Here is a 17,729-nt window from a genome sequence, read left to right as displayed (position 1 = left end):
GACTAATAGATTAATAGACTAGTAGACGTTCCAAATGAAACAGTTTTACCCCACGGTAGCCTGATAGTAGGATCTGTTTGTATTCCTGTGTTCCTTTCTGCATGTCTTTAACTCGGCATCGATGTATTCTGCGTTTACTTAGTTATAATAAGTAACAGATATAAGGTTAACAAATGCACAGCCATATCATATCCAAATCTTAGCTTCTTCCTCTGTGTCCAAATTCCAGCCATAATTGTTAGTTGTGTGTAATTTTATCACTGTTGGCTACGTAATTGTTCCGCTTAAGATTTATAAAATGTCACGTGATTGCATAAACGAGCACAAACGTTAAGCTGTATATATACGTGATAGAAAAGGACTTATGTACCACACGAAATATTTAGTCACTTGTATGTATTCCCCGCAACAGTTTAAAACTGACTGAAATGGTGGTGTTATTTTGCTGTATGATCTCTGTGCTACGCAATAACGTTTTTGTTTTGTTATATATTCATTGCACCCACACACCATCTTTATGTATAAATTGTATCAGTTTACGTGTGATGTATTACGCCACAGAAAACCGCCTATGGTCACTGGAAGTATTCTATTTTAGTAGTTTTATTTTCATGCTTACATTTTCCTTTAGTTATTAGTCACAAATCTCCCCAAACCGTGTTCTGAAATAGTGTTGTTTCTTCTCTAAACAGTGCCAGCATACCTTTGGAACGTGTTACTGATTTAAATGAACAGTGACTGGTAACAGTAAACTTGGTGTTTCATTCGAAAACATTTAGCAGCTAATTTCGCCATTCGTAATCACTGGTCTTGTTCTGCCAACTCCTCTTTCTTTGACACTAAAACTTCAATTGTTGTCCATTAAATGTCTTGCTTTCTTCTTGGCTCTGTCGGCCTCTGCGTCCAACTTCTTGACAAGTCTTCGGTTACCAGTTCTTCGGTGATCGGTTTTTCTGTCTTGTGTCTTCTATATTCTCCTTCGCCAGACCCTCCTCTCTGTGGAAAACTTCTGAACCTTGATCTTTCTTCATAAAATTTAATGTTTCATTAAAATTAAAGCGCCATAATTAATGGCCAATTCTTCGTCCAACTCGTAACTAAACTTCCAAATACTTGCCTCTCACTCTTCCATTAGTTCGGTTCTGCTCTCCACTCTTTACCACCTAACCGTTACCATAAAGAAAGGAGGTCCCCGCCAAAAAAAATTCGCTCGTTTCCCCATCAAAAACCTGTTTTATCCTCCCTGTCAATCGGTCAACGACTAACGCCCGTCATCAACTGTCTTCATATTCCGCAGACTTGACATAAAACGTGACAAAACGTACATTTATAAATAAAATATTCGTTACACTTACATTTATTTGACATTGTCTTTAGATCTGTGTTGATATACGTACAAGAATTCAAGGAGGTATAAATTACATCAAATCAACGCCGAATTCGTTGCTGATGACTGAAAACATGTTGTATTGATTTACAGTGGAGAAAAGCTCCGTCACAAGTATTGTAGTACTTTTTTCAACATGATAACGCTCGTCCACACGTAGCACGTGTCTCTAAGAAATGTCTGCGTGACGTTGAGGAAAATCCGTGGCGCAAAGTCCCCAGGTCTTTTCCCAATAGAACGTGCTGGATCATCTCGGCCGTTAACTCCGTGCCCCTTCAGGACATCGAGGACCAGATAAACAGTCTTGAAACAGTAGGGGGCACAATGGCTTTACGACACCCTTCCCAACCGAAGAAACGCACTTGTTCAAGCCTGAGGGATGGAAATTTCATACTGATAAGAGAGTGCATTGTTGCATACTTCGAAGCTTTTTGAAAATTTGACTCGGTTCTGTAATCATAGAAAACACATCACTTACCCACTCAACCAACGAAATTCAATTTCATGTGCTTTGTTGTTGTAGTGTATGACCATGTGCTTCCAAAGGCTGGACTCATCATCAAGATCATCATGTCCTTCCAAGGATTAGGTGTTATTATCATTTGTTCGATCTTTATCATCCATCCATCCATCTCTTCCGAAGTCTACCTAGTTCTCTTTCTCCAGCCGGCCAATAATTGGTCATCTTTTTTTACATTCTATTTTCTGTCATTCTATCAATATGATCCTTCCATTTCATTCTATTCTCCTCTAGCTTATTTTAAACCGAAAAGATTTTTAAATCTGATCTTATTGTTTCGTTCCATATTCTGTCTTTTTTATTACAGCTTCTTACATAACTCATGAACTTTATCTCTGCTGTTTATATACATGATCTTCCTCTTGTGTTACTGTCCATGATTTGGAATCATGTACAAGAGTAGGTATAGTCATAACTTTATAGAATTTAATTTGTGTTTCTGTTCTTGTTTTCCCTCCCAAAGTTCTTGTATTTCTTGCACAGATAACTTGAAATTTATGAACCTCCTTCTCAATGTCTTTGTTACAGTTAAGACAGATATCACACTCTAGAAAACTGAAGCAGTGTACATGTTCTAAAATTTTCTCATTTATTATTATTTTCGATCTAACTGCATTCTTTCCTTTGAAAGCCATTACTCAGTCTGAGTTGTAGATACAGTTAAGTTCTAATATATTGTGTTTTGGCTCAATCTATATACTGCTCTTTGTTAAGTTAGCTTCTGTATCCTGTATAATTATCTTGTCATCACCATATAACAGAATATTTATTGGTACATTAAATCGCATTTTAATTTCTGAGTGTATTTAATGTTTACACATCATAATTAGGTCATCAATATACAAATTAATTAAAGTGAGTGATTGGCTGCAACCTTGTTGGACACCATGATTTATTAAAATTTCATCTGATATTTTCGAACCTGAACTAATAACTTTTTGTATTCACATACAGACTCTTTATGGTATTAGTAAAATGTTCAGAAAATCTTTTATTTCTATTATTTTCCACAAAAGTAGTCTTTTTACGTTATCAATGGCTTTCTCAACGTCATTAAACGCTAAATGTGTTTCTGAGCCAAATTTCCGACAGTTTTCAATAATATGTCTTTTATACATATATTGTTATTATAATTATTACCAAATGAATATCCCTTTCGGAAACCTGATTGTTCTTCTCAAAGTATAGCATCAGCGATAGTTTGTATCATCAGATTAAGAACTTTCCAATAAATTTTATGTCCTGCATTTAGTATAGTTAATCCTCCATAGCTTAGTGTTTTTCCCTATTGCCTTTTTAAGTAAAGAAGTAACTACAGTTGTGCTCCATTCTTCACGAACAGAACAGTTCTTCCAACACATTTTTAAAAAATGGAGGAAGCAAAATTATAAAATCATTCCCCCATATTTGATTACCTCAGGATTAAGTCATCAAGGTCAGTAGCTTTTCTATTTTTCTTATATTTAAGGCTGCTTTTAATTCTTTCAGATCTGTTTCTTCTTCGGAGTTATCAAATATTAGAATGACTTTCTTCATTATCTTCATAATACCATCATTTCTGTGATGACGTATCCATTGATATTCTGTCAATATATTAATGTTTGCAGCATCTTTCTCAGTTTTATTCACATGATTCGTAAGATTAAATGCCATATTATGTGTTCCATGAATGTCATGATTAACATTAGCAATAAATCCCTCCCACGACTCGCTATGATACGTTTTTATTAAATTCTTTATTTTATTTCTTTTCTGTTTACCTATTTCCCAGATTTCATTTGTTTGTGTTTGTCAGTAGATGTTATAAGCATTTTGTTTTTCTTTGAAATTGTTTGCTATTTCTGTATTCCATATTTTCAAACTCCTTTCTGATCTGATACTTTGCTTTTCCCTAATACCTCATTAGCTATTCTCATTATTGCTGGTTTTAACCTTTCCTATTCTTCTTCAGTATTATCTCGAGTTTCAACAACTTGCAATTTATGTGTGCATCTTTTTTGATTTAAGTTTCTTATGCTTTATTCATGTAGAAGATGAAAATTATATTTCAATTTTTGGCTTTAGGTTTTCTATACATTTCTTTGTTTCCTCCATCCTGCATATATTTCTTTCTTTGAAGTAACTAGAAGTGTTCAAAGCGCACATCTCGAATTTGAAAGCTAATGTTTTATTACCTATTGCACAGTCAGTTATTTGTGCATGAACCTATTGTGTTCCAGGTGAATATATTTATGTATTTCCATCTGAAGAAGGTTTTTGTCACTTTTAACTGATTTCATGTAGCAATTATTTTTAATTTTTTGCAATTTTCAGTTGAAGTTATTTGACCAAATGTGCATTTTGTATCTACTGTTTGTAACTTTCTAGCCCCTGCATTTAAGTCTCCTAATATTAACAAATGATCAGTTTTATGTGTATTTACTTGTTTTTTTGCAGCTCTTCACAAAATATCTGAGAATCTTGGTATTGTCCTTTATCAGGTGCATATACTCCCTTGACACGCAAATATCCTCTATCATTTCCAGCCTAGAAATTACTACCCTTTATTTATGGAGTAAAATAAATCTACCTTTCTTTTCAGTTTTTCATCTACTTTTGAGAAGGGCTACTGCACTCACTTTTCATTTCGTTTGTTCGACTTCACTGTGAATTAATGTGTGATTACTTAAATCTTCTATTCCTCTCGATTTTTTCTTTGCATCTGATATTACAGAAATGTTTTTATTTCTTTGTTTCAAGTTCTGTATAAGCTCTGATTCTGTTGTATTAAAACGACCTCTTATATTCCAGGTACCTACACACAATATACCCTTAACACCAAACCGTTTTCCTTTATTATAGCCTTGTCGTAGACTTTCAAACTATCCAGCTTACTCCTTAGATACCTGCAATATACGTATAAATGTGTTATAAATGTGGTATAAATCAGAGTACATTCTCGTAAGTAGAATGCCGACGAGGGCTTGAGATCTACCTCCTCTTCTCTCTTAATTAAATCTCAGCGTAGGAGATTGCTGCTTCCACTCTTCGAGTCACTGGAGTAAGCTCCTGGTCACACATTGCAGCCTTCGTCATATCCCTGACAAGGGACCCTCTCAAAGTACTATCACCTGGGCCAGGTGAACCAAGGTTTCTTAAAGAGATGTTAATCTTCCCCGTACTTCTTTCTCAACCTGCTTTGGGACCGCCTATGGCCGAGTTTTCTTTTGGACTCAAAAACGTTATTATTCTAGACCACAGTCCAAAAATAAATATTCTGCAGCAAATACAGTTTGACTTTCAATATACTTGTTCATACATCATGTACATTAAGAACTTGTACAAATCTGATATGTTGTCACCTCACATTTCAGTAGCCTTCTCCCATGCGAAAGTTCCTCTAGCTTACGTTATTGCGATGTAGTTTCTTACACAGTCTGCCGATATCCATGGAGTGTTTATTGCCGTCTCCAAAGTGGGGTTCTCTCTCTGTAAGTCGCGGCGACAGTCATCCCGTGCTGAAGTTGCGCGTTGTCACTCAGTATAACTTTGCACAAGCAAAGTAAAATAAAAGAGCAGAGAGTATATGAATATTTACTTTACATATACTACTTTACGATATAGTTTTATTAATATGTATATGGCCACTAAAGACTAGGGTTTGGCCGTACAACCATACATTATGACATGCCACAATTATTAAGTACTCATTACTTAAACTTCTATCGTCATTGATAATGTTACACAGAATAATACAGCAGGCGCAAAATCTATTTCCTTTCTTTCAACAAGTGACGGAGTGTGTGTGTGTGTGTGTGTGTGTGTGTGTGTGTGTGTGTGTGTGCGCAAGTGCACGTCATTGGATGATGGACAACAGTGGTTCGTAATAGCTCTTGAGTGACCTGACCACTTAAGTTCGAAAAGTTTTGTTACAGTTTATTTGGCCGAGAAAAACACACATAGCGCCAAGTATCCATTACTGCAACGAGCAAAAGTCCACCTCTCCTCGTATTACCACTTATCCACGTGTCTGGTATTGAGAAAATACCGAAAGACAGTTTCCGTCCGCTAACTTATATCGAGTTTCCATTTCTCATCTCCTGCTGGAAGCTGCCCTGCCTTCTTCGAACTCTCCTGGCCCACCACTTACAAACTCGATATTGCCGGCTCTGAACGTCGAGATACGCTTCAGAAAGCATTATTGTGTTAACCGGCTTGACGTATACGTTTGTCACGAGACAGCCGAAAGTATTCTACAATAATACATAAAATGGTCTTTTTACTGAAGGCGTCTTGGCATTCCCATTCCGACCCAAAAAACGTACTTATTTTTAATACACTAAATTTTTACATCGTTCTTTTTTATGTTTCTCATTTGCTGTCCCAGGCAAATACCGGTCGATCACGTAATGGGTCCAGCCACTGTGGCCGAGTGGTTCTAGGCACTTCAGTCTGGATCCGCGTTGCTGCTACGGTCTCAGGTTCGAATCCTGCCTTGGGCATCTATGTATGTGATGTCCTTAGGTTAGTTAGGTTTAAGTCGTTCTAAGTGTAGGGGACTGATGAACTCAAACGTTAAGTCCCATAAATCTTAGAGCCATTTCAATTATTTTTTTCTTAATGGGACAAGGAGAGTCCCAAGTGGAAGTGTTTGGAGGCGACTGATATGCGCTATGCATTTGTTATGTTGTGAGTGGTCAGATAAACCTGTAGACCTCATCAATGGGTCTGTTGTTTTAGCAAAGGCACCAACATTTCAGCGGCCGGGGTTTTGCTCGTGAGTTGTAATAACAGTAAGGGTCTTATAGTCTTACTTGTCATGTGAACGTCAGTTTAGAATCAAGAATTTTTTGAGTGACTGCGTTTCCATTATCCACAGTTTCGTGTTTTGACTACTGTGTAATGCATATTTCTAAAGTTCGATTTGCGTCAAAATTTTGATACGGCGTGAGGGGTCAGTTAAAACGGTAGAGCTCATCCACTGTTCTCGACCAGGCAGCAGAATTTCAGCGTCCAGCATCTACTAACAAGAGGCGTTTAAATGTGACTTACTGTGTGCACGTCGCTTAAAACCCTTAATTTTTTGTGCGATTCTATTCCTGTTATACAGTTTCGCGTTTCGACTACCGTGTACTACATATTTTCGCTGTCTGATCTGCCTGAGGCATTTGTTATGTTGTGAGTGGTCAGCTAAAATTATACTATCCATCCCCTTCCTTGTGTATTGCTCCCTGCACTCTGTGTTCATCATCGTCCATCGGAGTCTAACAAAACTAAATGCATAAATCATCAGCATAGAAAGAGGGGGACGTCGTATGTCACACAACGTCACCTGATCATTGATAACCACTAAAAGGAGAGGGAAACTTTTGGATTCACGGATACAATAGACCCTTCACCTCACCACATATTCAAGTAACTTGCAGGACCAGACGATAGCTGCTCAAGTTAAGAGACAGTTTACCAGAATTCAAAACTGGAATAACTACACCCTCGCCATTGGGACAGGACTTCCCCTCGCTTCCGAGACGTATGAAGTTGGCTAGCCACCAGTTAGTGGTTAAGCATTTAGTTGTGCAGCTGGTTCAGCCTAGGAGCCATTCTGGGGCAGAAATCAAGGGCGCTAGTGAATTTCTATTCGCTAAAAGGAACCTTATTAGGTGGCAGGCCACAGGAAACGAGAGACAAAAGGAGTCATTCCAGCCGATGTTTGAGAAGAGTTAATGTGGGTAGATAGTGGGCTGAAGCTGAGAACTGGGAGAAATACTGAGCAAAATGCTCATTGATAGAGTCCAGGATGAAGATGATCACACGATTCAGGGAATTCCCAGGTCACCTATAGGAGGACGGCGGCCAAAAATGCGCCTGAAGCTTGCCCATACCAGCAAAAGACGGAGTATGCGGCCTTATGGCAGAGACATATCGTTCCCAACAAATACGTTTCTAGCATTTAATTAACGGGCACCAAACCAGGCCAGGAGATCCACGAGAGACGGATGCCAGGAGATCCTCCAGAGATGGATGCCGATTGTAGCATTGGAGGGCACGATGGCAGTCTGTAACAGCCATAGTCATTTCGGGTGTCTACCAATAGATAGTTTTTCAAAAATGGTTCAAATGGCTCTGAGCACTACAGGACTTAACATCTTTGGTCATCAGTCCCCTAGAACTTAGAACTACTTAAACCTAAGTAACCTAAGGACATCACACACATCCATGCACGAGGCAGGATTCGAACCTGCCACCGTAGCAGTCGCGCGGTTCCGGACTGAGCGCCTAGAACCGCTAGACCACCACGGCCGGCTTATAGTTTTTCATCAGAGAGACCCGAGGAAGAGCAAATCGCTGAAGCAGCTGCCGAAAAGATGCCAATCAGTCAAACTCTGTGCTATGCGATCGCTTGGTGGAGCGGTTGGGATGGTAGCCAAGGAAAAAGCATCCCAATCGGCATTAGTAAAGACCCCTGGAAGGGCGTCCAGGCGAGTGATGCTAAAGAAATAAACATTCGGAAAATCACCACTGTCGCACAAATTGTAATGAACTTCTCACTGAACAGAGGGGAGGAATCAAGGGTTCAAATGGTTCAAATGGTTCAAATGGCTCTGAGCACAATGAGACTTAGAACCACTTAAACCTAACTAACCTAAGGACATCACACACATCCATGCCCGAGGCAGGATTCGAACCTGCGACCGTAGCGGTCACGCGGTTCCAGACTGTAGCGCCTAAAACCACACGGCCACCCCGGCCGGCGGAATCAAGGACTACAGATGGAGAGACCAATGGCGAGAAAATGCTAAGTGCCTCACTAAAGTGTGTGAGAGCTCCTGCGTTGAGGTGGTAGAGATCAAGCTGTGCCAGCAGGTCTTCAAGAACCCCACCCATATCACTTGTTGCCGTACCGCCCCACAGAAAGCTATGGTCGTTAACATCTCGAAGGAAAAGGAAGAGGGATAGGGAGGAGTCTAAGGAGGGAAAGAAGACCAAGAAGTGTGGGAGACCTGTTTGGGGACAATGTTATCGTGGATCAACGTACATACACCACCGTAGGCTCGCAAAGGGCCGACCCGGTCCCGGCAGAAGGTCTGTGAATGAGTATCCACGTTAAGAGATTTCTACAATACAACACAAGCTACAGAATGGAGAGGAATAAGAGGCTGCAATTCCGGATGGTCACGATAAGTAACCATCATAGTTCCACTGGAGGAGAGTAGTACAAGAGCCCAGATGGTCGTCGAATGGGCCAGAGTCTATCAGAGTGCTAAGCCAGTGTCCGTCCACAGTAACGACGTTAAAATTGCTGTTTGAGGGATTAAGTGCATGGAATATCATAACAACTCTAAAAATGGTTCATATGTATCTAAGTACTATGGGACTGAACATCTGAGGTCATCAGTCCCCTAGACTTAGAACTACTTAAACCTAACTAACCTAAGGACATCACACACACCCATGCCCGAGGCAGGATTCGAACCTGCAACCATAGCAGCAGCGCGGCTCCGGACTGAAGCACTGAGAAACGCTCGGCCACAGCGGCCGGCCCTAACAACTCTCAGGTCACCTGTCATGCACATGATTGACTGCAGGTTAGTGGAATTGTAAGTTTTTCTCGTTCTCTAACTTACATTGCGACAGGTTCTACCTGCATGTTTGCTACAATGCTTTGGCTATAGCTCTTGCTTATTAGAATTCGTACATCTTTTCGTGTCTCGACGGAAACCTACCTTACACACTCTTCCCACAAGCACTGCAGAAATGTGACAGGAAGAAGCCCGGTCACGGTCGTACGCTGCACCTGAAAATCTCTTAGACCGCTCGTTTTATGGCAATGTGGGGCACTGTAGCGGGTTTGGGTATTATCCGAATACGTGAACATCTGTTCTGAAACCTTAAAAGACACACATGGGAGTACTGCTAATACAACTTGAAGCAAAGTGACTTGTTCATGACTGACTGGTGCCTTCATTACAGTGGGAAGTTCCGAAGTCACTTCGATAAAAAACGTCCGTTGCACGTTAGTACGTGCACGGTAACGTTGTATGGATACCATTACCCTGCTACATGCATTACACGGCTTCATTCCACGTGAGTGGAAACGTGTTTGTAGGCTTCAAGACAGCTATACATAGCTGGTGGAATGTGCTTCTCGTTTAGACATGCCACTACCTGTAAGGTAACGATATAGGCCAGAAATAGCATGTCTCGTCAAAGCAAAGTCAGAAAACATTCTGCTCCTCCTCTCCAATGGATCAGAGACCTTGTCGTTAGCCAGTGCTGCGCCGTGCTGACGCTGCATCTGTTGTGTTGATTTCAGATTTGCAGTTATCCTTCCTATATTTCGAGCCTCAGGAATCATGTATGTCACTGTAGCACCACGTATGGCACCTCTATACGCTTATAGTACATTTGTGACGCTTAACTGCTATTTTACCTTCGTTCAAGTACGCTAGGTCTTATATCCCTTTCCACCCTGAAAACATTTTTTTTTGAAAATGGTGAATAAAGTTGAATTCTCTGTATACTTGGGCATAGTAGGCACTGGGAAAAATAACAAAAAAACTCTTCCATAAACAATGTAGCGGGAAAACAACTAGCACAATCGTGAGGGTCAGGTTCTATTTCACCAAAATTGTTCTCTGACTTCCTGCTATTTGTTTGATATTATAAGTTATCTAAGGAACAGTTGTGAATAAAAAATTAATCTTTCATTACTTTTATTTATTAGTTATTATAAAAAATATTACATAGATTGCAAATCATATTCTGTGGCAAAAAAAATTAATAATAATTTTTATTCATTTATTTTGTAACATAAAGTCATGGTTCAGACTGCTTCACTTTTCGTGAAATAATTTGAAACGATCCTTTCAAAAATGGCTCTGAGCACTATGGGACTCAACTTCTAAGGTCATTAGTCCCATAGAACTAGTTAAACCTAACTGACCTAAGGACATCACACACATCCATAAACGATCCTTTCCTTTTGCAAGACGTAACTACTGATTGCATTTTATGCACTTTGCCTTTGTTCTGGAACTGCAGCGCTCATACTGACATGTTTGTGGTGACAAAATATCATCCAACGTCGGCCAGTGATCACACCCATCATATCGCCTGTCCAAGCCTGGTTTCGGATGGGGTTTGTAAACTTTTGCATTTGTGGAGGTGCTTAACGTATCATCTAACGGTGTTTCAAACTCTTCAGCTCTCAATACTGTAGTAGTTATAGCTACGAGGCAAACTGCGACATCTTCTTCTTACTGTGTCGATCACTGGCTGAAATTTCCACAGTCTATTAGTTTTAGCCTCTTCAGGTGAATTTATAGTACCAACAAAGTGCACATTATTCCTGAGCCAAGGAACCGGTCTCTAGACATAGTGTCACTAATAGCTGATAAAGAAATAGATTTCTTCCAGTACATGGGTAGCCAAGGATACCTCATGCGTCCCATCATTAAATTTATCCTAAAAAGCACCTTCAGTTCAAGAGCTGTAGTCCCTAGGGATTTCCCTGTCTTTGCAACAATATACATATTTGGAATATTAACAGAAATATTCAGCAGGAGTTCCAATTGGTGAAGGACTCTAGAATTAAAAATAAGCTATTTTAGTAAGAAAATGGGAATGATACACGAAATAGGTAACTCGGATAGCACCTCTTTGTCACTCACCTCAACAGCACTGTAATTAATGTTTGGTAGCTGAAACTTCTGAACAAAATTTGATCTCCGAAAAAGCAGTGGGCTTGACACCTTCTGTGACACTGTGTGAACTCCTGCGCTCTTCAGGAATATTATCTTCGGCACTCAAATCATCATCAGACGAGTCGTCTGCCTGCTGAATATTTGAAGGACAAGGAACAAACTCGTCGCCTTCATCTGACGAAATGCCACTCACATCCGAATCCTCTAACACAGAACGGATTTGATTGTCTGATATACCTGCATACAATAACGGGAATGTGCATAAAAACTTTACCATTCAAAACTGTATGAAAAGCAGTAATATAGGGAGGCCAATGACACAATCAACAACACCCACTCGAGGATGAAGTTACACAGTCAACACCTAACCCGCACAATCGTGCTAGTACAAATTTCACGCTCAATTACACTGCAAAGATATGACGTTACTAATAATTATCAATATCACAACGTTGTATACACTATTACAAATAACCAGATCCAGCAAATCGCCGAAACCATTCAATTTAACTTAATTATAAGCTACTAATCAGGTGCCGGCATAAAGCTCACTACTCCATCAACTTAAACAACATGTGCTGCAATCTGTTGGCGCCGAATGACAACATAAACGTGAGAAACGCGTAGCACACAACCTGCACGATTGCTGGAGGTCGGTTGGTAGCAAGGCAAGAGATTCAGTTTGTCGTAAAAAAATAAAAACCGCACCCGCACGATCGTGTGGGTTCGGGTGGAAAGGGATATTACGAATTCTTAAATAGAGTAGACGAACTTACAGTATCAGGATGAAGTGTGTGCCTAACTGTTAACGTGAAATTATACTCCACGGAAGGCCATGACTACAGACAGCAATTGTTCGTTGGTTGATTGGGGAAAAGGGCCAAAGAGAGAGGTCTTCTGCCCCATCGGATTAGAGAAGTATGGAGAAGTATGTCAGCCGTGCCCTTTCAACGGAACCATCATGGCATTTGTTTGAAGCGGTTTAAGGAAATCACGGAAAACCTAAATCCGAATGGGTGAAAGCAAATTTGAACCGTCGTTGCCCCGAATGCGAGTCCAGTGTGCAAGGGAGGAAATAGCTAGTAGAGGCACAGGGTAACATCCGCCACGGACCATACGGTGGCATGCGGAATATATATGTAGATGTACCGTATACTGACCGATGGTCTTACGCCTCATGTGGCCGCGTAGTACAGTCGTTGTCTGACATCACTGTCACTACACTATTCGTGAAAGCATATCAAACAATACAGGACGATACTTCCGCGATGACAAAATCATTGTATGCCTTGTACGAGTAGCGATCTCTCCTAGCTTCTAGGTTCTTGTGTGAGATGTCATTCGTTCTGATGCCTCTACGATGTTTGTAAGCGTAGCATGTGTAGCCTGCCGGCTGAGTGTATGTCAGGTGTTGGAAATAGGCTTCCTACTTTGTAATGTTAATGGGGCTGCATTCTAGACATCTAGTATACGACTCTGGGCTCCCTCAGGGGGTGGAGAGAGCGTCTACAGGAGACACCGATGGAAATCTTAAATGTCTTGGAACTGGTAATAGTGTTTTATATCACTAACCCACCTCCACAAACCACGTAGCCTACCGTTTTATGCTTGCGTGCCTCAGTACTAGAGACAGTCGAGCCGTAATTGGAACTACAACACAGGTGTGTCTTTTGAGAGGCCAGACATGTGTCATTCCTGAAGAGAGAATCTAGCATTTTTAGTAGTTGCAAAGGGCATACGTCCGGTTGACTGATACGGCCTTGAAACATTAACAAAAGCGGCCTTGTTGTGCTAGTACTATGAATGTCTGAAATCAAGTGGATATTAGAGCTGTAATTTTTCTCAAGGGCATGCAGCACTACAGTTTGGTTAAAAGATGATGAGGTCCTATTGGGTAAAACATTCTGGAGGTTAAATACTCCTCATTTGGATCTCTGGACGGGGACAACTAGGGAGAATGTCGTCATCAGGAGAAACGAAACTGATCTCTCACGTATCCGAACGTGGAACGTTAGATCCATTAGTGGGGCAGGTAGGTAAGAAAATTCAGAAAAGGATGTAGATAGGTAGGTTGAAGCATTGCTACAGTGACACATGTTTGTATGCCAACTAGCTCTGCAGGTGAAGACGTTGAAGAAATCTATGATGTGAAGAAAGTTTTATTCACATAGTTTAGGGAGATGAAATTTTGTAATGGGGTACCGGAATTCGATAGCAGCGAAAGCAAGAGAATGAAAACTGCTGGGTAAATATAGGCTGCAGGAAAGGGACGAAGAATGAAGCTGCCCGGTGGAGTTGTGCAGAGATTATAATTTAGTCACGCCTCACACACTATTCTTAGAATCATAAAAGTAGGTTGTAAATGAGGAGGAGACCTGGAGACATCGAAAGGTTTAAGATTATGTAATGGTACGAATGGACACTAAGCTGCAAGACGTTTCTATGGGTAGCTGCAGACTGACCAAAATTTGTTGATCATAAACTGTAGATTAAAACTGAAGAAATTGCAAAAGGTGTGGAATTCAGGAGATGTGAACTGGGTATGTTGAAAGAAACAGAGGTTGAGAGTTTCAGGCAACGATTGACTATAAGATGAAAAAGGAATACAGTCGAAGATGAATGGGTAGCTTTGAGAAATGAAAATGTAAAGGTAGCAAAGACTCAGATAGGTAAAAAGACAAAGCCTAATAGAAATTTTAGGATAATACAGGAGAGATTGAATTTAATTGATGAATGTAAAATCTAGAAATGGGGCAAATGAAGCAAGCGAAAGGAAACGAAAAGTCTAAAAAATAAGCGAGAAATAGCAAAACGCATACACAGGGATGGCTAGAGAACAAATATAAGGATTTATAAGCATATTTAAGGAAGGAAAATATCGATATCCACTATAGGAAAATTAAAGAAGCTTTTGGAGAAAAGCGGTTGATTGGTAGATTGACTGACGGGGGTTATGGGACTAAACAGCGAGGACACCAGTCCCGCAATTCAGAAGGTATATGCGTAAGAGGAGCCTGACAAAAGTGGGCGGATTCAGCCAGAGGAGTCAAACTATAAAGAAAGGGAATGAAAGAACCACACAGTAGAAGGCATAAAAAGGTAGGTAAAATCTCAAATCTGGAAAAACAGAGGAATCAAAGAGCGGCCTTTGCATTGGGGAGTGGTCATGGGTTAGACGAAGAGAGGCTCCGACCGCAACCACTCTGACCCTGCTCCTGGAGAAACAAAACCTAATAACTGAAAATAAAAACCATTTTCATGTATGAAACCGAGGACCAGTTCAGCCATCCGTGAATCGTCTGCTGACATTAAAGACAAGAAATTTGGAAGGCCATACTTAGCACCAAGAGTCAAAAGAAGGGGATTTTCAAATACATGTGATACTGTCAGTCTGGCTCCACAACCTCATTGTGGGGGTGGCTCGTTACGCAAGAGGAAACAATGGGTAAGTATAGTATGGCATAAGACAGTGAAGACAATGGACTCGTTCTGAAAGGACCGGAAGGAAGAGCACCAAACTGCAGTAGTCTCTTTGATTGTATGGAGTTTATTACTGAGAGCACTAGCGCACCACATGTCATTCCACTTTTGGGCAAAAAGATAATTGATATGAATCTTCAGATCTGTACCTGGAACCATGAAAAGGAATAGAGGCTATGTATCTGCCTCTCTAGTCAAATAGTCATCCAGTTCATTCCCTGGGATGCTCCAGATGACTTGAGACCCAAAGAAAGACAAGTCAGCAGGTGACACGGTCAAGGGAAGAGTGAAGGTCATGGTTAGCACAGCCCGAAGAGTTTGCTCAGTGAGTTGGCACATTTTAAAACACTGTGGAAAGCGGCCTGAGTAACAAAATGGAGGGCCCCGTTAATGGCTAGCAGCTCTGCTGCGAACATTCTACATGATCCAGGCGGTAAATGGTGTTCCATGCAAGGAGGAGACGTAAAGGCATATCCCGCCTCGTCGATTGATTTTAGAACCATCAATGTACTAAATGGTAGCGCCGTGAAATTCATCAAGATTGGAAATATAACGTAAAAGACGCTGGAATATCACAGATGCGAGACAGAGACCTTAGGACCCTGGAATTTGTCGGTCGTAATTCATGGTCGAGACATCATACAAGGGAGGGGTGGGGGGAGGGTGTTCGGGAGTAAGTACATGGAGCGCAATCCAGTGAGTGGAGATGGAGATCCCAAGAGAGGGAAATGAGATGCATTCCAACTGGAAATCCCACCAGAGAGCCGGTATCTGGAGGAAGACATCCCTAATTCGCAAAGACGACAGAGTGCATTGGATGGTAAGAAAATCATCGAATGGTAACTGCATAAGAAACCAATAGTTGGCTTCACCTTAATTGTAGAGGATAATCCTCACTTCTGTGAGGAGGTATCGCCAGGAGTAGTGCGAAAAGCACCAACAGCCAGACGAATCCCATAATGTTGATCAGGGTCACGTAATTTCGGAGTGGAAGGAGCTGCTGAGCCATAAAACTGACAACCATAACCTAGTCTGACGAAACCAGAGCGTAGTAGAGAAGTGTAGAATGGTCACACATGAAGATGTGTGGGCCAGGAAGTGCTCAGCATTAAGCTTCCACATTCATGTTGAGCAGTGGTAAAATTTGCTGCTTTAAAGAGCGCGCGGCATGGCGTTGTGTGAAGCAGTCGCCCTCCGTTTCTGGCGGTGGTGCCGCTGTGACAATCGCAGCTTCGGTGTCTCTCTCTGGTGGGAAAGGGGAAAGGTTGGCTGTTCACGTGTATTTAAGGGGCGCTATAAGCTCGCCAGTGGCATATATTCAGTCGGAGTGAGGCGGGGTCAGACGCGGGGAGTCTGGTCAGTTGGTCAGCCGGGTCAGTGTGGGCCAGTCAGAGTCTGTCTGTCGTCCGGAGTGCTATACTATGTGTTAGGCTGCCAGTCTACTCGAGTTGCTCGGGCAGCGGTCATTGGCGGTTGGATCGATCGGTTGGTCTGTCGCGAACTGAGACACAAGATGACTTGTCCGTCTTGAGCGTCGGTGCATGTGAGGTCGCCACGTTAGTCCAGTGGGCCGCGCCGTATAGCCAGGGGTAGTGGCTTCGCGGCCGACACGAGAGCAACAGGGGTCAACCTACGACGTCGGTCTGGCAGGTGCGAGCTGCGACGCCGTGAGACGGGAAATCGGCGCGCCTTCCTGCGTCCGTTGAAGCAGCTGGCAGCGGACGGTTCGGGAGAGCGTTTTGGGGGTGCTGCGCCAGGTCTTCGCTAGACATCTCAGTTTATTAGAAGTGATTCGTGATATGTTGTTTCATTTTGTTGTTAAATTCTACTTGTTTTCTTGGTCAGTCTCTCGTCCCCAGCTTGCTCGTCTGTCTCCCGTGCGCATTTGTTAGGCAGTTAGTGTCTGTCTGTCTGTCGGTCTGCCGTACGTTAATAGCTGCCTCTGTCATGTTTGTCGGATTCGGTGTTAACGAATTTATTGCTTAAGGTGTAAAAGCCGAATTCCTGAAATATTTTTTTATCTTGCCGATCATCTTGCGAGGTGGTATATGTGTAATGTAGAGCATGTTTGTACATTTTATGTAAGACTGCATTTCATGGGTTTTTATTTAAATGGTCATTTTAGTATATAATGTTGCCACCCTTCCACCGTAAGAGTTTTCTTTTAAAAACAAGTTGCACTTTCGGTGGCAAATAATTTTTAATGTGAGTGTTTTGTGCCATTTCCATCTCTCCTACGGGGTGCATAGTTTATGTGTTTGTGTGAGTTGTTAAAATTGTTAGTTTAAAGTAATCTGATGTGCTGTAGATTTGAACCAGTGTAGTCTTTCAGAGGTTGTTGTGAGTGGTCGAGACTACGGCCGTGTTAAAAGGGAGCGGGAAGGTTCTCAGCCCGAAAGCTCATACCGTCAAAAAAAAAAAAAAAAAAAAAAAAAAAAAAAAAAAAAAAAAAAAAAAAAAAAAATTTCTGCCTCTAAATAAATTGTAACTTGATATTTATAGCGTGCATTCTGATTATAATTTTAAAACTGTTTCAAAACAAAAAAAGGGGCTTTAGGAATAAAATTTCCATTTATTAAAAAAAATTATTTTCATCAGTTACCCACTGGCAACTACTTCCACGCTCACATAATGTGATTAAATGTGTTAATGTTCTTGA

This window comes from Schistocerca serialis, chromosome 2 (assembly GCF_023864345.2).
Source record: "Schistocerca serialis cubense isolate TAMUIC-IGC-003099 chromosome 2, iqSchSeri2.2, whole genome shotgun sequence".
NCBI classification, from domain to species: domain Eukaryota; kingdom Metazoa; phylum Arthropoda; class Insecta; order Orthoptera; family Acrididae; genus Schistocerca; species Schistocerca serialis.
This window is presented reverse-complemented; position numbering follows the sequence as displayed.